Raw genomic sequence first — 24,645 nt, forward strand, 5'->3', positions numbered from 1 at the left:
ACCACTGCTACTGAGGCCCTCTTTCTGCTGCTGCCTTCTACCCAGCTTCGGCACAGGCACCCGCCCCAGAAACGTTTCTCTGTGGCTTTCCCCAGCACTTCTGGCGATGCTGTTAACATGCCAACGTTTTCCCCGCTGTGAGTGCCACTGCAGCGGCTTGGGTTGAGCATTGCCTCAGCTTCATAGAATGTGCTCTAGTGAGCAGTGGCATGTGCTTTGACATTTGACCTGCAACGCCCTGCCTCACATGTACAGGTGTCACATGCTTCAAAGAAAAGCAAAGTTGCTGGATTTTATATTGTCTGCTCTTTTAATTGCAGATGTTTTTAATGATCACATTTTAACTGGAAAAGGCTTGAACCACCAACCCTGAACTGTGAAAAACTTTAGATCAATCCTCATTTCTGGAGTTAGCCACTTAAGGGCATGTATCATTCTTATTGTTCAGCATTTGGGGCAGGTACCCTATAATTTGAATTAAATTATGATTAGGTCAGATCCTTCTGTCCTTACTCAGCCAAAGATGTTCTTTGAAGGTAATGGCACTTTTACCTGCGTGAAAACTGAAATGGGGTCTGCAGAATTTGGATTATAGCTAAAGGCTTTCCCATCACCAGCACCAGTCACAGCACCAGCCCTGGTGAGTACAGCCCTCGGGAGGAGGGGGGTGGGAATAAGTGAGGGGGAATAGCTTGCTGACATGGTTATTGTTGTATAGGGCAATGGGACTGATTACTTCACCGTTTTCCACAGACGGTGGTGATTTTAGCTGGTATCTCACCCCTAAGGATCACTGAATCCCAGCTAGAATTCAAAGTTAACCCTGGAGGGTCAATTATGGTGTCTTTACACTGCCAGCAGTTCTCTACTTTGCTGACAGGAAATAGGCAGGGTGTAATATTGAGAGGCAAGATGGTCTAGTGGCTAACACAGTGGACTGGGAAACAGGAGAGTGGGTGTCTATTTCACTGACAGTGGGCAAGTTAATTTGCCTCTCTGTGCCCCTGTTTCACCTCCTACCCTTTGTCTAGCTAGACTATGTTCTTCAGGGCAGAGACTGTCTTTTATTAAATGTTTGTATATTTACTAGCGTTTAATGGGACCCAGACCATAATAGAAATAATATAGTAATAGCGGTTGATTGCTAGCGGTCACTCTGCTTTCACAGTACATCCCTTTCACCTCCCCCTTTGCTTGTTGAGATTATAAGCCCTCTCATTCATACTTGATCATAATGACCAGCTCCAAGAATTCAACTGATACTAAACTCCAGCTCCTACAGTCTCCAAATTGCACTGACACAAAATGACTTTTGTTCTGAGTTCTTGTTTGCCCCCCCCCCAGTCCCCATGATACCCGGGATGAGTCAAAATGTGTTCATTTTGTTGTGTTTTAAAAGCAAAACCAGCCTGCCACAGGAGTTTTATAAGGGGGAGATTTAAAAAGAAGAGAAAAGAGATGACAACACCTGCAAGGAGAGGATGAGGCAGACAATTAGACTGTCACGCTAAACGCACTGGGGAGCTGAGCCCTGGGGAAAGGAAAGTGAAACCTGTTCTCCTTCGGGGCACCAGGACAGCCAGCGTGCTACCCATGTCCCAGGTTTGCAGAGTGAGACACAGATTCCGACATGTTTATGCAGAGAAGAGAGGCCTGGAAAAAGGCCCACACCACTGCTCACGGACGATTTTGTAATTACACTGACACTGTTAGAGATTACTGCCATACAGCCTTTTGGAAAGGGCACATGCCCTAACAGAGAATAAGATGCTGGTGCCGTTAAGGTAAGTCCTTCTGACGTGTGCTCTTGCACAAATGTTTGAATAAACAATCCGTGTAGCAGTTGGAGCCACTTTATTCACTCTTAATAGACATCTCGGTTACAGAGATCAGCTTGACAAGCATGAGCAATATGAAAAACATTCCTCTTTGTCCTCTCACATGCTGGCCTCCTAGACACATGCTGTTTATACCAGCCCAGTGCTTGATACAACACAATGATAAGGGATGCCATTTTCTCTAACCTTCTGCATGCTAAAACCCCCCAAATTGTAAGCTCCAAAGAGCAGACTATGGCTGGCTTTCCATGTGGGCTAGGGTTGCCGCCTTTCTAATGGTTGGTAGCTGGACCCCCGAGGCCCTGCCCCTGCCCCTCTTCTTCCCCCCAAGGCCCCACCGCTGCTCCACCTCTTCCCCCCAAGGCCGCACCCCTGCTCCACCTCTTCCCCTCATGGCCCCACCATGTTACAATACAGTACAGTTACAGTACACAGGATACACTTTGTTTTTTAAAGGATATAAACCCACATGCTTCATGGCAAAAGCCAACCACTGACTGGTAGGGGTCAGGAATAAACTTCTACTCTGGGCTGTTTATTCCTTACCTGTCCACTATATGGTTTTGTGATGAGGCAGATAGGCCCCACAATGGCAACGTGAGGGTTAAGGAGAGCCTGTGTGTCGAACTGGTCACACCAGCAGCAAATGTCAGGCATGGAGGGGCGTGAAAAGAAGGAGAATTAGCCAAGGTCAGGGCTGACTAGGAAGGATAGCAGAACACTGCTTCTCTTGATGGCAGGGAAACCAGATTGCTGACCAGAGACTGAGCTAGTTTGCTGGCTCGATGAGCTTCTCCTAGAAGGGATGACCAGACCCAGGAGGATCAGTGGATTGTTTAGAGACAAGCCCTGAATAGCAGCATGGGGTCCCACTACAGAGACATCAGACAGCCATGTTCTGAGTTGTGGTGTTTTTCTTTGTTTGTTTTTGTTCCTGATTTCCTTTGGGCCCTAACTCCCAGAAGGGGTAACTGAAGTGTGCCTTGGCTGGAGGTCCAAAGCACAGCTACCTCCGACCTCCTACCGGTGGTGACCTGCAGCTGGGTGAGTTGTGCCCTAATGGGCCACAAGGGGGCACAGTAGAGAAAACCTGGTCCCAACTCTCTTTCACTCCTGGTCCCAACTCTTCTTCTGAATCACCTGGTATCAGGTGAGGCCAGAACAGGATCCTGGTTTATAGTTTATGGGATACTGCGAAGCAGTGTGGTCAAGTGGATAGAGGACTAGGCTCTATTTCTGATTCTGCTGTGTGGCCTCGGGCAACTCATTTCATCACTCTTTGCCCTCCCTCCCTCTTGTCTATGTAGACTATAAGCTCTTCAGAGCAGGGATTGTCTCTTACCATGTGTTTGCACAGCACCTAGCACAATGGGGTCCTGATTTTAGTTGGGGCCCTGGTGACTATGGGAATGCAATGAGGAAGAATTAATTATTGCAATTCTACATGTCAGAGTGTTTCTATGAATCTACATTTCTTCCTCCCTGATAGGCATAATTTTAGAGCTACCATATTTAAGAAACAAATCTGCTTCACTTTCCTTGCTACATTGCCTTGCATTAAAAATGCTGCTCGGGACGGCACTCCAAGATTCCGTGGCAGTTCTGATCTTGGGGCTCTCCTTTAAATGCTTTCTCGCAGCCGAGCATCTGCGTGACCCATGAGCCATGCAGAAAGCCTCCCAAACCCTGAGGCAAAGGGGTTAACAACACATGACAAAGTGCAACCACCAACACTATAACTAACCCTTCATGCCATTTTTTTCTAATAGGCTTTTGCACTTTCAAATTGCTCCATTCTCAACCTGAAAGCAACAGCTGCTGATCCCGGGGCAAGAACAAGTCAAAAATAAATGACAACTTGATTTAGCTGGGTTGGCCTGTCACAAACACCATGGTGATTTGTTACTTTCTACAGTTGTTTAGCAGAGCCAGGCACAGTCATTTGTGTGGGATTGGCCTGACAGTATTAGCCTCCATCCTGAGGTGGCTTTCTCTGTAGGGATGCTGCTGTCTTTGGGATCTCTCCTACAGTCCCTGAAATGTACTCAGAATAAACTCTCTCTTCCAAAGGAGAATAGGACTTGCTGCACTGCAGGAGCATGCTCTCTGTGTATGCAACGGACGCATTGCAGGCCCCAGAATTAAAACCTAGTCCAACTGGCAGCCAACGGGCCAGATCCAGCCCATGGGGTGATTCCATCTGGCCCTTGAATGTGCACGGAGGACACCATTTTATAGAACAAAATGGTATCCTTTGCACAGCATGACCATGCACTCAGTGTAGGTGCAAGCTCACCCCAAAGGGAGGATGTCATTTTCTAAATCATCACTAAAACAACATGCAAGTGTTGAATTGAACACCCAAGGTTTTACCTGGGATTTGCAATTATGTACGAAAAGAAGAAACATTTCTCTTTGCATCACTCAGCGATTCAATAATTATTAATAAGACACATGCTTCTGTACATTTCTGGCAGATGATTAGATAAAGTGCACCACTGATGTTTAACATAGCTCTTTGAGGTTTGCATTCTGATATCATGCCTTTACGAAACTTCCCACATGCAGATAAGATCAATTAGAATGCAGCTACATGGAAACATTGTTGAGTTCTTGAGGTGAGTTAATCTAATGCATTTCTGCATGGCGAACTAAAAAGGCATGCAAGTGTAGAATGGAATTGTATGTAATTGAACAGAGCTAGCGGCATGAACCCTTCATCAAAACAGAAAGTTTAGTGCAAAATTTGTTCATTAATTTAGTTAGTGCAGGAGACTATGCAACAAAGCCGTAAATTATAAGAAATAGAAGGGTAAAACTGAAACTGCAATTAGTGAGGACGTACAGGAAAAGAGCTGAAATGCTATTTCAGTGAAGCGGTGTACAAATGTGACTACTAGTATTTGCCAAAACAAATGTATTTGGTTTATTAATTGCTATGTGTACACTAGAAAAAAAAAAACCTCTTTATCTGTCATGAAAAAATTGTTGCATGCCTTCCGAAAAATGTCATCACATGCCACTGTTACACTGGCTCAGAATATTGGCCCATCAAGTCTATTGGGACCCCATTTCCAGCATCTGAGGGTGCTGAGGTCCATAAAAACCTCCCATAATGTGTCTACCCCATTGTGCCATGCTTCCCATCATGTGCATAGCGGATGATGAGCAGGATCGTTCTGATTCCCATAAGTGATTAATTTATGCCTTTGAAGCATGAGGTTCAGTGACAGAGAGAGGTAGGATGGTACAGGGGGTAGGGCACTAACCTAGAACTTGGGGGAGCCCAGGTTCAAATGCCTGCTCTGTCATAGATGTGAGGAGGGGGTCCCCTAGGGATTGGTGAAGGGTAAACTGAATCCCAGGGCTCCAACCTCTGACTGCACACCAATCCGCTTTCTGGAAAACTTCTAAGGAAGGAGATTCCACCACCTCCCTAGGTAACGCATTCCAGTATTTCACCACCCTCCTAGTGAAAAAGTTTTTCCTAATATCCCAACCTAAACCTCCCCCACTGCAACTTGAGACCATTACTCCTTGTTCTGTCATCTGCTACCACTGAGAACAGCCTAGATCCATCCTCTTTGGAACCCCCTTTCAGGTAGTTGAAAGCAGCTATTAAATCCCCCCTCATTCTTCTCTTCTGCAGACTAAACAATCCCAGTTCCCTCAGCCTCTCCTCATAAGTTATGTGTTCCAGTCCCCTAATCATTTTTGTTGCCCTCCGCTAGACGTTTTCCAATTTTTCCACATCCTTCTTGTAGTGTGGGGCCCAAAACTGGACACAATACTCCATATAAGGCCTCACCAATGTCGACTAGAGGGGAACGATCACGTCCCTCGATCTGCTGGCAATGCCCCTACTTATACATCCCAAAATGCCATTGGCCTTCTTGGCAACAAGGGCACACTGTTGACTCATATCCAGCTTCTCGTCCACTGTAACCCCTAGGTCCTTTTCTGCAGAACTGCTGCCTAGCCCTGGCTGGGATGATTTAGTTGGGGATCGGTCCTGCTCTGAGCAGGGGGTTGGACTAGATGACCTCCTGAGGTCCCTTCCAACCATGATATTCTATGATTCTATGAAAGGGAAGGGTTAACCCCAGGAAGGAACAGACACCACACTTAGCAATAGGACACGACTTCTATCTATCATTACCTGGAGAAACCCCAGTGGCAGAGTCCTAATGCGAGTTACAGCCATCCCCGGTCACTACAAGGTGCAATCCCACAGGCAGACCCCAGTAATAAAACATACCAAGTACCGCATGCCTGGCTAGACAAGCCAATGCTCTCTAGCCTGAACTGAGTCCCTAGCAGTCCAACTTCCCCGCTCTCTGCCCCAGGTCCCCAGCCTCGGTGAGTTCTGGAGCTACGGCCTCCACCCAATGCCCATCCCTCTGGTAATCATTGGTTCAGCATCCACCTAGGTCACAGTTAATACCTTGCTGTTGTTTTGAGGTGACACCCTCACTGGCCAAAGGGGCCCAGTCTTCCCATGATCAATCACTTGTCTCTCTTCCAGAGTAATGCCTGTCTGGTACAATGGGGGTTGGACTTTCCATAGCCAATTGCTTGCAGCCATCCCAAGCACTTGCAGCCATCTTGCACCAATAATAAAATTAAAATGAGGGGGAGGGGACTCAGGCAGGGTGGCGGCCTCCTCTTCCCTCTGCCAATCAGAGTCTCTGTGGGAGGTGGCGGGGAGAGGAAATCTCTGCACTGCCCCTACACAGGCTTCTTATGTGATCTTGGTCAAGTCATTAGTTTCTGTCTTCCTCAGTTTCCCATCTCTAAAATGGGGTTAATAGCACGGCCCTACCTCACGGGGGTGTTATAAGAATATACATAGTGAAGAGTGTGAGGCACTCAGGTACTAGAGTGTTGTTAAGAACATAAATTACCAATATAATTATCTAGCAGTAGCTAACATCACTACAAAGGTTTTTTTAATCATTTGCCATAGAAGTGGCCTTTCCAAAAAATCCAGCTCCAGTCTTTGTCTCCTGAAACACTGAACTCCACTGGTTGCCTACAAATGGCACACAACAGAGAGAGAGGCCTAAACTAAACCTCCAGATCCATGCACCTTTCAACATCAGTGAAATTCAGAGGAAAATCTGAGGTTGACTGCTGTCTTCTCTCAGTAATGGACTGATCTGAAAGCATGGGTCTTAATGCCACTGAACTCTGAGGCAGTTCAGAACTTTGTCCAACTTTTGCAGTTTGGATCAGTTTCTAGTATAAAGATTTACTTCTTTTCATGGGAATCTATCAAAGTTTCTCCAGATTGACACTCGGGCAACTGAGAGCTGAGTTTGGCCTTTAGAGTTCAAGCAGTCACCTAGTGGTTCCCAAACACTGTAAGTAACTCTCCATTCTTACCAGAATAAGTCATCAGCTATACCAGAGTATGACCATCTTCTCCCATTCCAGTTTGTGTGCTCTGCCCTACAGTGGAACCAAACCCCAGTCATATGATTGTAAATCTATTGCCAATTAGCCCGTAAAACAGAATGGGAGAGAAGCAGCAGTGATCCACTACATCCAACCACAGAGGCTCATAATCAATCAATTGGCTGAATGTTTTTACTTATGCTGAAAGCTCTTAGAAGCGGTCTTTCTTCTGTGTTTGTACAGCCCCTAGCACAATCGGGTTCTGCGACATGATTGCAGCTCCTAGGCACTATTGCAGTATGAACAATGAATAAAATAATCCTAAATAATAATAATGATAAATAATAGTTAATATAGTTAAAGACAGGGATCACATTTATCCAGAATCAGAAGTCTGAAATACCAGTATGTGGCTGGGAATGCTCATCGATCAAACTCGATGGGAGACTCCATCTGGTGGCTGGGAACAAATCAACTAAAATAAATCTGCTTGAAGACATTGTATTATGATGCTCTGACATTGCGTGTTAGAAATTCAATAGGCCAGAAATATATTTTTACTCAAACCACCAATAACAATTACTGATAGAGAAGTCTAATTATTTATTGCTCTTTCCTTCAGAAACTCCATTTTAATCATTCAGAAAGTCTTTGTTTATTTATTGCTAACAAGCGTAAAAATCCCAATTTATACCATGAAATTAAAAAGTGTTGTCAGCAGGCACTGACTTGATGCTGCAACTCATATCAAGGAGGGAAAAGAAAGAAGAAACGTAGTGCTGCTGTTTGTTAATTAATAATAAGGCAGTCAAGCATTGCAATGGAGAATACTGCACTTGCCGATTTCACTCTACACAGCTGAGATTTAAGTCTTCTTTCCTCTTATTGTTAGCTAAATTTCAGTGATATCTAGGGGCCCCAAAGCAAGCCCATGGTGCCATGCTACAAAGCACTGAACCAAAATATAGTGGGAGACAGTCCCTGAAAAGATGTCAATCTCAATAGACAAGACAGACAAACATGAGAGGAACAGGGGCATAAAAAGGTGAAGCAATTTGCCCAAGGTCACACAACAGATCAGTGCTAGAGCTGACCAACTGAGAACTCCAGGTCTCTTGGTTCAGAATTCTATCCACTGGATCACACTCTCTCTCCATTCTCAAAATGTTCCTACCTCAATTATCTGAGTCATTCAGTTCCCTTCTAGTTGTCAAATCGGACCTTCAGCTTTGACTAATTTCATGATACCCCCTCATGCAGGAGTATCTGGTGGACATTATTGATTTGGAACAGCCCATCTCTATCCCGACCTGGACCTTCATCATTGGTCTGAAATGATTTGATGATATTTTCCCACATCCTGTCTACAGCTAGGAAAAGAGACAGAATTGCTTGATGTAAAATGAGACTGTCTGTTTTTGGAGATTTCCAGCCCAATACTGCAGAGCAAAAAGTGTTGGCTTCATATGAATTAATCCTAAACCTCAAAACATTGCGATTCCCCTACACTTCTCTAATAAGCTCTCTTCATTTACTAAGCAACTTGCACCTCCAAATCTTTCTCCTTTTTCTACATACAATATCACCCATCAGGGACAAACAGCTGTCAGGGATGGCTTTGGGATACTTAGTCCTGCCTCAGCACAAGGGGGGGGGGATGAAATGACCTCTTGAGATCTCAACATTTCTATGGTTCTATGATATAGCTACCTTGAAATGTATATTCCTTGCAAAGACTATTTGTGACTAGTTGCATTTCCTCTTTTCAATGTCTGGACACATATCCTATCCTTGGGTAAAACATCTTTTGTCTTAAATTGGTCCTGTAATTGTTCTTGGGTTATTCTCAGACCTAGGTCCCATCCAATTGATTCTTCTGGGACTGTATTATACACCTGGCCTCATCTCTGTTGTGGCTGTCAAACCTATCTTCTTTGAGAAGCTTAGGAACATTGCCAAGACAGCCCTCCTATCTGCTCTGCCTTCTTTCATGAGTACTGAGCTGCTATTTTCTAGGGACGGTTGCCATTTCCCTAAAGTTCAGCTCTCATTTGGAAGCTATGGACTTGCAATATCATTTCCAGATATCAGGCCAAAACTTGAGGTCATCAATAATCATTATTTATTATTTGTTTTTTGATAGCACGTGGGGCCAACTAAGCATGGGGCCCCATTCTTCTAGGCACAGTACAAACAATAGTAGACAATCTCTGCTTGGAAGAGCTTATGCTCTAAATAGACAAAACAGACAAAGAGTAGTGAGAAGGGCTATCACATAAAAGCCGAGTGCACAAAGTGATGGTTTGCAATCATGTTAGTTCCGTGATCTTTCTGGAAGGTGGGTTTTATGCTCTATGTTACCTTACTTGGTAAACTCTGTTTACTGAGTCCTTGGGTAAGGAACCTCCCACTGAAGTCAATGGCTACGGCTAAGTCATGACTAGTTTCCTGTTTGCAAATGAAACAGACCTTTTGTTTTATGTGAAAAATTTGCAAAATTGCACCAATATGCGAAGTGGATGGTGATTCATTTTGTCTCTCAGAACGTCAACGTTTGACATTTTGATCTCCATGCAACACTTTTAATGCCACTCTGTTATTATCAAGGAATCAAGGCATCTTTAATCATTCAAATGTATTCTTAGAATTTGAGAGTTAGATAGAGGAGATGTCAGCAGTCTGGAAATACTGGCGTATGAGGAACACTACATTCCAATGCACCAGGGTCAAAATAAAGTTGTGCAAATGTACAATAAAAGTCACAATATATATAATAACCCTTTCAATGGTAAGAGTCTTTACCAGCAGGAATCACTTCAACTAGCGCAAGAATGCAACTCTGTTGGAGTGGAATTTGACAGCTCTTTAACAGTACTCAGTAACATTTTCTGATGATTTAGGACAGGAAGTGAAGACAATTACCATTACTAGTCAAAACCTCCATGGAAACTTGGGGAGGTAAAACACAATCAGCTGTACTGTAAGGCTGTAAAGTCAGTCCATTTATTATTGTCTCTTTTATATCTCCCCTTCTCCTTCTCTATGGAGGTACAAAACGATGCTTCTGCTAAGTCTGGACATTTCAAGGTCAACTTGAATCCCAGTTCAGTTGACTGCCTCAAGTGCTATCATCAAGTCACATGGCTTAGCCATTTAGGTTGTATACATGTGGCTGGTCTATAGGATAAAGTCTTTTTCTTCCTCCTCCTTCAGTTTACCCTGAATCTTTCGAGCTGCAGGAATGAACCATGGATCAGTAAATCAGCAGAGATCAGAGTTAGTCAGTCAATCTTAAGAGCAATTCATTCTTGGATTTGTGGATTCTGTGCAAAGGGATGCTTAGAGAAATCTGGTATAGGGTAGTTATTAAAAGAGATTAAAGTGTATTATCTAGTGCCTCGGCAAGTTATAATTAAAAAAAAAAGAAGGAAACAGGAGGCTAATTTTTCCAGTCACTGAAATTTCAAGGATAAGAAGCCTAGTTTGTGCATTGTTATTGCCTTTAATATTAATTATACAGTATTTTTTCCACTTAACAGAAAGACTCAGCTCCTTCAATCCAAATTCCCCAGTTAATTTCTATAAGATGATAATGTATGCATATGACACAGATGCAATGCATTTACCAATTAGAGGTGCACTGGCCTACAGTACTTGTAGAAGATTTAACTGACTCTGGAAATAGAGTGCCTAGTGACCCACAGGTAGATCAGGTACAAATTCTATCCCCTGTGAATAGGAAAAGGTAATTAAAATGCTCGTTCTGATAATGCAATGTTCTCCAAAGATAGGCATCTATCTATCTATCTATCTATCTATCTATCTATCTATCTATCTATCTATCTATCTATCTAAGTAACTGGTAAAATTCTATGGCCTGTACTGTACAGGAGGTCAGTCTAGGTTTTCATAAGTTCACTCATCAGTGTGGTATCTGAGTGGCTTCAAAGTCAGATGTTTTCACCCAGAGGGTGGATGATATGAAGACAGGGACAGATGGTCCTGAAGACAGGAACTACTGGGAAACAAGGCTGTGCCCATAGCAAGACAGTATGGCAAAACAAGATGAAAAACTGCCAGTATGTTTTGTGCAAAACGTTTGGAAAAAAATCTCAGAATGTTTGCTCAGAATGTTTTAAGGAAAAATTAGAAATGTTAAGATTTTCCAATGGAAGACACTGAAAACATTATATGTATAAACTGAAAATCAAACAGTTTGCAGTTTGGCAAAACTGAAATGAATTAATTGAATGACTGAATATTTTTGCTTCTTTTTGATTCAAGTGGCTAGTCAAAGTTTGGGGGCCTTGGGATGGGCCAAGTGGAAGCAGCAATAGACCGAGTCTGGTATTTCCTTTGATGCAACCTTGTTGATTTACAAGGAAGGTACAAAGTCCTGCTTCTCCGAACACAGGAGGAAGGAAACACAAAAGGAGAATTTTCTTACCCTGCAGCCTCAAACCTCTTTAGCCAACTTCAGACCCAACTGCTTTCTCTCCAGCTCTTTTAAGGGTCACACAGTGCTCACAGACTGTCACTTTCCTTCCTCGCTTTTTTGCCTTTGATTCTCTCTCTGTTCTTGTCTGTTCTCAGTTTGTGTGCTCTCTCTCTCTCATTCACCCACCCACCCAGCCACCCACACAACCCCTGGTTATAATACACAGTGAAACTCCTCCATCTTCTGCCCCCAACCTGGTGCTAGTTTCTGGGCAGATTCTATTAGGCTTTGTTATAAGTGTGGCCCCCTTGTTTTATGTGTTCTCCTTATGTGTTTCTTACAAATACCTTAAATGAAGGGCACATTCACACATCAGTTTGACATGACCCATAACAAGGTTTCACCCAGCTCATAACAATCTTTTTGGATGTCAAACATCCCAATTTTTTTTTTAAATGGGGGGAAAAAAACCCTCTTTGTTTTCCCCAGAAAATACCATTATCTGACTCATTTTACTTTTTATTATTTGTACTACAATAGCACCTAGAAACACCAATCAGGCCAGAGCCCCATTGTGCTAGGTGCGGTGCATATGCATAATGGAAGACATTCCTGCCCACTATGGCCAACAATCTCAGTTAAAGACAAGTTGGAATGGGTGGATGGAACAATCAAGTGGTGAAGGGGGAAGAAAGGCAAATGATCATGTTTCATACAGGCTGCGTGCACAATGAGGGGCTGGAGCATTCGTGTGTGTATGTCTGTGATGTGAAATCAATAGCAGGATTCTAACTTATCCAAAGTCTTCAATCACAGTTCTTCACAAATACTAAGACAGTCTTATATTCACGGATTCATAGAGTTTAAGGCCAGAAGGGACTTTTAGAACACCTCGTCTGACCTCCATAACAGGCCATTACGTTTAATCCCATTACCTCTGTATTGAGCCCAGTACTTGTGTTTGTGTTTAGCTAAAGAATATCTTCCAGAAAGGTATCCATCTTGATCTGACGACATCAAGGGAAACTGAATCCACCATGTGCCTTGGGAGTTTGTTGCAATGGTTAATCACCCTGAGTATTAAAAATGTGTGCCAATTTTTGTATTTGAAATTTCATCAAAAATTGAGAAAAAAATGGACTGTGTTTAATCTGGCTCTCAACTATCCCTTGCAGGCTCCTGTACTGAGAAACCTCCAGATTTTAGCCTGAGACTTAAGTTTTTGCAACATTTCTCAAACCCCAATGACTACACCCCAATCACAGATATTTCCATAGTGCCAGGGCATTGCTGTAGATATTTCAGGGGTCCCAGAAAGTGAAAACAAGTTACAGAAAGTACTGGAGTGCTCTCCAGCTCTTAAGCCCCACCACTAGCCAGTTCACTTGGGGATATAGTGTTTTCCTGATACAAGAGGAAAATGGATGAAACCTTTGACATTATTATATGTCACAGTTCTCTCTGCACCCTCCCTGCAATGAAAGAGAAATTCAGAGAGATGAAGGCAGAGTCCAGCCATGGGGAAAGTTCTCTTGATGGCCCATACCCCATACGTCATGGACAGGCATGTTAGGATATGCCTACTCTGCATCTGTGAGCTTGCCCACCAGCCTAGCTAGGTAGATACATTCTAGCTCCATTTGAGATAGCATGCTAACAATAGCAGTGTGAACACTGTACCATGGGCAATGGCATGGGCTAGCCACACAAGCTTGGACTCAGAGGGTCAGGATGCCCCACCTGTGCCGCTACGTCCACACTGATATTTTTCTTGCTCCAATTCAATCAGAGCTCGCATGTGTTTCCATGACACACTCCCAGCAGCAGTGTAGACAGAAATTTATAGAACCAAGCTGCCTCAGGAGAGCCAGCAAGAGAAGCAGAGAAGAAACATAAAGAGAAACTGACCAGTTTAGTTTTGCTATCAGCTGGTAGATTCAGTGGTCATATATCCACTGGCCTCAGCCTTCTTAGGAAGTCCCTGGAGGCGTGTGTTCCAGGAAGCAGAAGAGTGATGACACACTTGTGGGCTCTTGGCTTCCCAGTCCCCAGTCTGTGCAGTGGGACGTCCCCTATTCTGTCGTGTTTGGTAGTCAGGATTTGTCTGGAAGACATTAAAATTCATGATACACACTCATTTTTCATACGCAGCACCCAGCAATGGTCATGCAGTTGATTAACACTCATTGGCCGTGCAGAAACCATGTAGCGATTGCTAATGCCTCCACTCGTATTCAAGCCACAGTCACTGTTTAATTAAAATCTTCTCCTCAGCATTTGCTGCATCTTTCACAGATCGACAATAATGACCAGGTCCTGAAACCCGCCATGTGCGGGGCTTTTGGCTTCCAGGAGTCACACTCGGCAAAACCTGACATGGCCAAAGTGTGTAAAGACATTTTACTTCCTCACATTCCAGACCTGCAAGGTCACTTCATCAAACTAAAGCTCGTTAAAAGGAAAGAAGAAAGGTGATCTAGCATTCTGACCTCAGATATTGTAGCTGAAAAAGCCCTTTGCCATTTATATTTCAACTTTCAATGAGTGTCTGACTCAGTACTGGTAGGATTTGTAGCTGACACTCAATAGAAGCTGCTCTGGAATTTTGACAAATCCCATCTTGAGCCGAGAAGAGAAACAGATATTGATCCTAAGTGTACCTAATTCATCTCTGCACTTGTAATCCCAAAAGAAAATGGCTTCTGTGACCAGAGGGCGTTCAATATTTTTTCCATCTTGTAAAATAAACAGCAGTTATTTTGGTGTGTCTTCATGCATCAGGAGCAACATTGTAAGTAAACAAAGCACTGAGTTTTTCCTCTCCTTTTTTTCCCAAGCAGAGTTATAATAACTGCTGGGCCTTCTGGTGGGAGTAATTAATTCATATCAAATAATTGAGTTGGATGAAAATCCAGAGGCCTCTCTTCCACAGTCCAGGTGCACTGCTCTGAAAGGAAGTGTAGACCCTTTACTGGGCAGAGATATTTCAGCAGGGATTATGTAATAAATTCTGTGGAAATTCATTTCACTCCAAGGTTTCCGGCCTTGGTAGTGATGTGGTGGGACTAGCACTTGGAAGGTGTTGACAATGATGACCCAGATAAGAGGCTGAAATCTGCGTCCAGTTATACCAGTGTAAATCCAGAATAATTCTACAGATTTCAATGGAGTTATTCCAGATTTATACTGAGTTCAGGATCAAGTCCAAAATTTTGCTAATTTTTCCTTTTGTTTAGCATATGTCCTACAAGCGCTAGTGATGGGTCAACAGGAATGGCTTAAAAGTTCTGTTCAGTCCTGAGAAGCACTAATAACTTTGTTACATACCTAATCACCTGCCTCCAGGTGCCTGTGCAGAGTTACTCTGCTGCCTCACACTGCCAGCCAGATGAGGTGCATGTCACATTAGTGCTAATTCAGGAGTCTCTTGTCTCTCTGAGGCAAGAGAGGGCCTAAGGGAGGAACAAGACGACCTGCTGAGAGAAATCCTAGCCCAAGCAAACTCAGGTTAAGGTCTGTATTTGTAAGAAGTACTGTTCTGTCTCAGGGCTTTGATACATTAATTGGAAATAAAGGCAAACTCCCAAGAAGATTGTGAGTGGGGACCATAGCCCAATATGTCTGAGTATGTGTGAATGATGGGAGGGGCTTTCACTCATTCACAAACACCCAAATGTTCAATTGCGTACCCAGCTTTTGAGTGAACTACTCAGCCCTCTTAGGTTTTCTTGAAGACTTTCTTTCAGTCCAAGATGCTGTTGGGAGGTGCAGTTGTGAATAAAGAAGGCTCCTTTGTTCCTGTAGTACGTTTGGCAGAATCTAGTGTGAGAATACTTTCAGACTCAGGATTTCTTGTGATTTGGCCAAAAGTTCATGGTTTCAATGCAACCAGTCTTACAGTGAATAATAATTTACTCAGGAACTGGTCCCCTTGAAATAAAGTAGGGCTGTTGATTAACTGCAGTTAACTCACGCGATTAACTAAAAGAAATTAACTGTGATTAAAAAAATTAATCACTATTAATCACAGTTTTAATCGCACTGTTAAACAATAGAATACCAATTGAAATTTATTAAATATTTTGGATGTTTTTCTACATTTTCAAATATATTGATTTGAATTACCACACAGAATATAAAGTGTATGCTGCTTACTTTATATTATTTTTATTACAAATATTGGTACTGTAAAAATGATAAACAAAAGAAATAGTATTTTCAATGCACCTCATACAAATATTGTAGTACTATCTCTTCGTCGTGAAAGTGCAACTTACAAATGTAGATTTTTTTTTTGTTACATAACTGCACTCAAAACCAAAACAATGTAAAATATTAGCACCTACAAGTCCACTCAGTCCTACTTCTTGTTCAGCCAATCGCTAAGAGAAACAAGTTTGTTTACATTTAAGGGCAATAATGCTGCCCGCTTCTTATTTACAATGTCACCTGAAAGTGAGAATAGATGTTCGCATGGCACTTTTGTAGCTGGCATTGCGAAGTATTTATATGCCAGATATTAAATAAATTATTAAACCTAATGTTAAAATGATAAATATACAGGTTGAAAAAATCAGTGTTTGTACATCTGGGTATAGTGCTTAGATTATCCACAAATACAAAGTTTGTTTTTAAAGTCATAAGATACATACAGTGCATAATCAGCATTAACCCAAATTTAGGTGAATGAATTTAACAATACAGTTTAGATATTTAACATCCAAGTATTTGGGTACATTACTCATGAAAAAAGTTACACAGAGAGTTGGTGGTGGAAAGCTAAATATATCAATGAGTGAAGATTGTCACTCAGTAATTGAGAATTTAGGATTGGTTGTTGTCAGGGTTCCCTCCCCACTCTGAACTCTAGGGTACAGATGTGGGGACCAGCATGAAAGACCCACTAAGCTTATTTCTACCAGCTAAGGTTAAAACTTCCCCAAGGCACAAATCTCTATTTGTCCTTGGACTGAGGTATGCTGCCACCACCAAGTGATTTAGACAAAGAATCAGGGAAAGAACCACTTCCTATTCCCACAAAATATCCCCCAAGCCTATCTTTTCCTGGGGAAGCTTCAAAAATAAACATGGTGAGCACAAAGCAGACCCAAGGGTTTGTAGGACACTAACAACTCAATCCGATTCTTAAAAAACAGAACTTTATTATAAAAAAAAAGTAAAAGAAGCACCTCTGTAAATCAGGATGAAAGGTAATTTTACAGGACAATCAGATTCAAAACACAGAGGATTTCCCTCTAGGCAAAAATTAAAAGATACAAAAACCAGGGATAAACCTCCCTCTAGCACAGGGAAAATTCACAAGCTAAAACAAAAGATAAACTAACGCATTTCCTTGCTTTACTTACAATTTTTGTAATCTAGATGCTTAGTTCAAGTAGGGCTTTGGGAGATGTATTTTCCCTGTCCTGATTCCTCGCTGACCCGGAGAGAACCAACAAAGAGAACAAAGCAAAAACCTTCCCGCACAGATTTGAAAGTATCTTCTCTCCTTATTGGTCCTTTTGGTCATGTGCCAACCAGGTTACCTGAGCTTCTTAACCCTTTACAGGTAAGGAGGGATTTTATGATACCCTTAGCTGTATGTTTATGACAGTTGTCCATCTAGAAAAAACAGTCCATCAGGAAAGTATTTGAGTTACTTTCCTAACTGCACTTCTCATCGGCACTCCAGCTCATTCCTCCTGGTATTGCCGATGTCTGGTGATGTGTTCTATGTAGACGTCCCTTGACCACCTGATGGCGTCCGACAACATGAGTTGTTGCATCAGCCGAATGTAGTGTTGACCAATTCCTTATCTCTCAACACTCGCTCATTACTGGTGTCCCATGCCCCCAGGATTCCAATGATCAGTGTATGTATGGACCTGGTAACCCTTAGCTCTCAGGGTGTAGGCCTGAGAGGAATTTTTCACCAGCTTTCGAGATCAGACCTCGTGGAAGCCAGGGTCCTGTTTTCGAAGGGTACTGTGATGTGCACCATGATGATCTTCTTCTGGTCCTCGTTGGTGATGATAATGTCCGGTTGCAGTTGGCTGTCCATTCCGGGGGTGGCAGAGTTCATGGCTACCTTCCCCACAAGTCGCGGGATGGCTCTGACCAGGCGATCTCGGATGGCATTGTGTCATAGCTGCCAGGCTCTGGAATGAGACTGATAGAACACAAAGCAGGAGACATACAATTCTCCCCCTAGGAGTTCAGTCACAAATTTAATTAACACATTTTTTTTAATGAGCGTCATCAGCATGGATGCATGTCCTCTGAAAAGGTGGCTGAAGCAAGAAGGGACATATGAATCTTTAGTGCATCAGGCACTTAAACATCTTGCAACACCAGCTACAACAGTGCCATGTGATTCCTGTTCTCACTTTCAGGTGACATTGTAAACAAAAAGCAGGCATCATTATCTCCTGCAAATGTAAAGAAAATTGTTTGTCTGAGTGATTGGCTGAACAGGAAGTAGGACTGAGTGGACTTGTAGGCTCTAAAGTTTTAAATTGTTTTATTTTTGAGTGCAGTTATTTTTTGTACATAATTCTACATTTGTAAGTTCAACATTCATGATAAAGAAACAGTACTTATTAATGAGTTGAAAAACCTATTTCTTTTGTTTTTACACTTGAAATATTTGTAATCAAAAATAAATATAAACTGAGCACCCTACACTTTGTATTCTGTGTTGTAATTGAAATCAATATATTTGAAAATGTGGGGAAAAAAATCCAAAATATTTATATAAATAGTATTGTATTATTGTTTAACAGCGTGATTAATTGTAAAAAGAAAAGGAGGACTTGTGGCACCTTAGAGACTAACCAATTTATTTGAGCATGAGCTTTCGTGAGCTACAGCTCACTTCATCGGATGCATACTGTGGAAAAGTATGCATCCGATGAAGTGAGCTGTAGCTCACGGAAGCTCATGCTCAAATACATTGGTTAGTCTCTAAGGTGCCACAAGTCCTCCTTTTCTTTTTGCGAATACAGACTAACACGGCTGCTACTCTGAAACCTGTGATTAATTGTATGACTAATCACAATTACTTTTTTTTTAATAGCACAATTAATCACGATTAATTTTTTTAATTGCTTGACAGCCCTAAAATAAAGTGAGACACTATTTAATGTGGGTGAAGGTGTCAATCTGGATCAGATTCAGGTGGAAAAAAAGTTGGAAAGGAAGGCAAAGATTAAGACACTTGCATGGACAATGTTCAAGTTCTGTAAGTATCTGTGTGAGCTTGTCTAAGGGTCTCCATATCCTCTTTCAAACCTTTCCTTTCCCTCTTTTGAATTTTCTAATAAGTGCATTAATAATAATAATAACAACTAATTAATAATATCAGTCAGTGAAGAAACAAAGTGCATTTTGCAGGCAGTGTTATAAACCCCTTGAGAGGGCTTGCATTTATGTCCATAGATATTGCCTGAAATACAACCACTAGGACCATCCTAGCATCCATAAAAATTAAGAAATGAAGAAGTGTCTTCTGTGGATTTTCTCAATGGATCCAGTTGTCTAGCAAAGGACTTTCTGTACATGTTCTTCATTAGTGGGAAAAAAATAGAAAACCAGTGTTTAATGGCTCTCAAAGTCACACTTCCATCTGGGTGATGGTATTTGATGCCACTAGTAGACTAGGTGTGTGATATTCCACTGGAAGAAATATCAGCTAGCTCAGAACCTTTACTAGACGTCTTTCTCTCCATAGCTATGGAAATAAGGTAAAATAGGTTTTGAATGGCCAGGTTCTGAACTACAAATCTCCTGGTAAAAGATACCTATTGTACTTGTAAGAACAAACCATCTGCATTAGCCATCAGAAGGAAAGGTGGATAATGTCATGGCTGGGATCTGATCACAGCAATGCATTCCTTCCAGTGTGCACTGTTGATGGAGTTAGGCCTTTATATAAATAAATTATTGCTATATAGTCCTGCCTAGTCAACCCGTCTATGAGCGGGGCTGTATTCCAGCTCACGTACCATCAAAAGGATTGTTGGCTAATTTCCAGTTGCCAAATCTTTGCATATAACACAGCTTGGCTAGAGCAGAATTTCTGTCGGTATTGAACAAGCAAGAAAAAACACAGATTGACTTTCTGATGCTGCCATGACTGCGGATGACTGGCAGTTACAAATACCAAGCTACATCCTCAGCTCATGCAAATCACACTGGTCCACTAAACTGAGTAGAGCTTCACCCACTTATGTCAGCTGAAGATCTGGGCTATCATTTTATTCAGTGATCTGGAATAAGGGACTATGAACACGGGGGAAACACTAAGCCACTTTTGGAAAGTCACCTTTCAGAGTAGAAACATCCTTTAAGCAGGTGAGACCATAAAGGAGACAATTTAACCATGGAAGCTATGACAGTAACCTCCAATAGCCAGACAGGCCATATATTCTGACAAGAAGAAGAAGTGATGTGCAATCTAAGGTCTATAGAAAGGAAAAGGAATGCAAAGCTATTTGTTTACTTCCTTTTCTGTGACTAATTTGGTACCAAAAAAAGTCATCTGGCAAGCTAGCTGAATATTGGACATAAACATTAATGACCATGCTTTTGCACTTACATCGTGCTTTTCAGCTAAGAATCTTAAAGTGTCTACATTAATTAAGCCTCACAACTCTTCTGTGAGGTACATAAGAAAGATAATATTTCCTGACCTCACCAGGGTGTCGTGACAGTGAGGCATTCAGATACTACGGTAATGTGTAGGTAGATAGGTTGATTCAGATCTCTTTCAGTCCTTCCTCTGAAACATTAAGGATGGCCATAGCTGGAGATGGGACCTTGGATGGGGTGGGCCAGGCTCTGAGGAGGAACTGAGCATTCTCTCTCTCACTTGTTTGGCTGGCTGGTTCTTGCTCTCATGCTCAGGGTCTAACTGATGGTCCTATGTGGGGTCAGGAAGGAATGTTCACCCATGTCAGATTGGCAGTGACCTTGGGGCTTGTTCTCCTTCCTCTGTAGCATGTGGGTGCAGGTCACTTGCCAGGATTATCTGTGTATGTCTCACTTACTCATTTCTCTGCCATTACAGGGGTCTTGAGCACTGGTGCACATTGGTCCTTCCTGTTCTCTTCCTGTGGCATATACTAGTGTAGTCTTCTGTGGGACTCATGTATGTTGGTCTCGTTTCCTTTGTTGGGTGTAGTGTGTGGACACTGAGTGTTGTGGGTGGCCTGTGATATACAGATGATCAGACTAGATGATCCAGTGGCCCCTTCAGGCCTTGAACTTTGTGACTCTGACAACCTTTTATAGTCACTGGAGAAAGATACATAGAGAAAGAGGACGGGACAGTGCAATTCGGCTGGAATGGTGAAGTACTTTTCAGTATCTAACAGGGATGCTCTCTAGTTTGGCAAGCTAATGCTTTAGCAGAAGACCCTATTTGCCTTACTATACATCTGAGAGCCATGTATTTCCATAATATTAACCAGAAGTCTGGACAGGAGAGTATGGCCTAGTAGTGCAGGCAACTAATCATGAACACCTACAGTCATGGCTTATTAAAATTTCCCTGGACCTGCAGGAATCTTCTTTATAGGAGCTCAGTGTTAAAAAAGTAGAATTCATCCAGAAAGAAGGGAAGAACTTTAAAGGGCAAGGGATGAATTTCTGCTTCCATTTAAAATCAGTGGCAGTTTTACTGTTGACTTCAGTGGAGCCAAGATTTCACCACAGGACTGTGATCTCAATGGAAATTCAGGTGTGAATCCTGGCTGGGTCAACTCAGCCCTTTATCCTTACTAATAAGATTGACCAATTGCACTCCAAGCAGTTTATACGATTCTTTAGAATGAAGCAGTGTAAACCTGCTGGCCTGTCTGCTCTGGGAGTATATTAAAGATCCTGTAGCATTTTTAATTAAGTAATTTCTCCAGCACTGTCCTTAGCCGAACTTTCCCTTTCATCCACTGTTTAAGTTGTTTTGTGTTGCCTAATACTCCTCCCCCAGAAGTGGCTGCATGTTTCCTTCATTTATATCTACTGAGATGAAAGGTGCTTCTCAAATAGAATGAATACACAATAAATGTGTGTGTCTATATATATTATTTTATTACTAGATAACCTGAGTAGTTTTAAGGGTATGATTCTCCTCTGTGGTAGGAACAATAATATATTATATATAGGAAGATAGTTTAATAGGGGAAAAATTCTGTTTGATGACAAGAACAATAGATTTTGTAGAAAACTATGTGACAGGAAAGAGGCATTGCATGCTTTGGGACACCTGTGGTTAATTATTATAGCTGAATACATTAAAATCAGTTTCCAAGCTCATATATCTTCATAGACTGTTTGGCGATATTAAGCGACAAAGGCTTAATAATCAAAAGTACTGAGTTAGCAAATGTTTTCTAATTTTAATAACTTCTTGCTGTAATTACCAAGACTTGGAGTGAAATGATTTAATTAGAAAGTAATCAAGAAGTGTCTACTGTTAATTGAAGGAATTATAAAAGATCTACATTTTTAATATATTTTTGGATAATAAAATTAAATTTTACCATAATTATTTTTTAAACCATGCTGATAAGAAAATTTTGATACTGAAATGAGATATTCTGTGCAATAATTCTTTAGGCTGCACTTGTCAATGAGCAGGTACAGCCCAAATATGACTACTTTGCACGTATCTATTGTCTTTCAACTAACATCTCAGAATGCTTTATGAACTTCCACTCATTTTTCCAACAGTACTGTGAGGATTGCAATCATTATTATACCCATTTTGTCAATGAACAAACTGAGGTTAACTATATAGTGGTACATCATAGACAGATGAGGATAAGGGCTGGTCTAAAATTTTTCATCAAAACTATTTGTCGTTAGAAAATTGGGGTTTTGATAAAACAACTTTTTTTTTGAGAAAAGTGTCTGCTTTCCACAGAAATTTCCAACTTTTTTGTCAAAAAAAAAAAACAAAAAATCCTGAAAAGTTTTTGTTTTTCAGATGAAAACAAACTAATATTAACTTGGAAATGACTCTGTGGTACCTAATGGAAGTTATAGTTCAGGTTATTCATGACCCCATTTTTTTCTATAGGCTGAGTTTCCCTGCTGGAATACATCTCCCATGATGCAATGTGGTCAGGGATCCTCAGCATGTGCCATGGGGCCCAGCAAGAGGGGAAGCCAGGGTGCATGATGGGACATGTAGTCCAACTGGGAAAATTTCTTATTATTTTTTCCTGTTTTTTGACCAGCTCTATTAAACATTCTAAGATCCCCATCATGCAGTTTACAACACATGGGTGGACTGCTACTTTCACTCACTAAACTTCATCTGGCTGTGCACAAGCAGTTACAGTATTAAGGTATTAGTATGTAATTTTTTTGCAACAAAAAACTGGTGCCTTTATTTTTATTTCTACAGTGAGTGACACCTTGGTGTCCCAGCACTTGGGCACCACTGCAACATAAATCAAACAATAAAGCTGACTGAAATACTCTGACATTTTTTTCATGAAAAAGAGTGATTTTTTTTGTGGGGGAAAGAAATCATAACAAATGCTACCCTGTTTTTCAAGCAGGTGATTGAAAAAAATCAAATTTAGAAATTTTTCAATGGAAAGAGGATATATTTTTTCTTCAAAAAAATGTTCCAATTCTTGGACCATCTATATATATAATAAGAACAATATGATTCCTTTGGATAGTGCCTTTAATCTTGAAGGGTTCCTAAGACTGTGAGCCAGTGATGACATACGGCCCTCAGGATACCAGCCACTTCAGGGGCAGAGGGTGGCAGCTGTACAGCTGAACAAAGTCTAACTGATCTGATCGGCAGGACCGGCTCTAGGCACCAGCAAAGCAAGCATGTGTTTGGGGCGGCACAATTCCAGGGGCAGCGTTCCGGCCACCCTTTTTTTTTTCCTTTCCTTGGGCAGTTGCGCTCTGAGAGCTTGGGGCTGCAAATTTTTTGCTTGGGGAGGCAAAAAACCTAGAGCTGGCCCTGCTGATCGGCTAGTGTATGAGACATTGAACGTATGATGGTCAAAATGTTCGGTTTCTGTAGCCAGGTGAAAACCTGCACCTGCTGGTCCGTACCTAATTTGTGCATGGTTTTAGTATGATTGTACATATCAATCAGGCGTTTGCGCGTGCCACTTAGGAATAGTGATGGGGTGTAGAAACCACAGTCACTAAGGGGTTAAGTTAGGACAGAGTAGCTATGTCCCCAGCTGTGGCTAATTGGTTGTTCAGCAACAGTTGGGCCAAGAGGCTGCATCCCAGGCAGAAAAGGGTGGCTGTCCCAGAGGCCCAGGGCTACCCGGTGTCAGGCCCAAATTGGTAGGAAACTGCAGAAGGAGCAGGACCAGAAATTCCCTGAGGACTGGATGGAGAGTGCTGGAGAAAACACTGTCAGCCTAAGTGTGTTCCCCTTCTCCTATTCTCTACCAGTGAAAGAAAAACAGGATCCCCTCAGGCCTTGTTACCACGGTCAGGATGCATACGGCATAGGGATTTGAGGACAGCAGAAGCTGAGCTTAAAGGCTAACAGGCCAAGCTCCTAAAGGCCCAGTTTATTTTCCATGGAGCCCAAGGACAGGTGAGAGAGCTTTCCTCCCTCACAGGTACTAGCTGGCCATTGATGTGTGTGAATACCTGATTTGCATGTACATTTTGTTTATTGCAGTCTGATTTGCTAATGTGCACACAATTTCCTCCCGAGGTGCCCAGCCTTTTGAAAATCAAGTCCTCTTTCCCTCGAAATGCCCTGTTCACCTTAACTGAAAACGCCTCACGCACACAGGAACATTTTTTTCAACGTGTACCAGCAATGGTGACCTTGGCACAGGGCATGTCTTCAAGATTAATGATTGGCTGGTGTTAATGTCCCTCAGCTGTCCATTGGGCCATCATCTCTTCCCACTTCTTCATTAATCCCTAGGAACTACCTTGAGCCCTGATCACTGATGCTTAAACAAACACTTC

The sequence above is a fragment of the Natator depressus genome, chromosome 5 (assembly GCF_965152275.1).
Source record: "Natator depressus isolate rNatDep1 chromosome 5, rNatDep2.hap1, whole genome shotgun sequence".
In the NCBI taxonomy this organism is placed as follows: Eukaryota; Metazoa; Chordata; order Testudines; family Cheloniidae; genus Natator; species Natator depressus.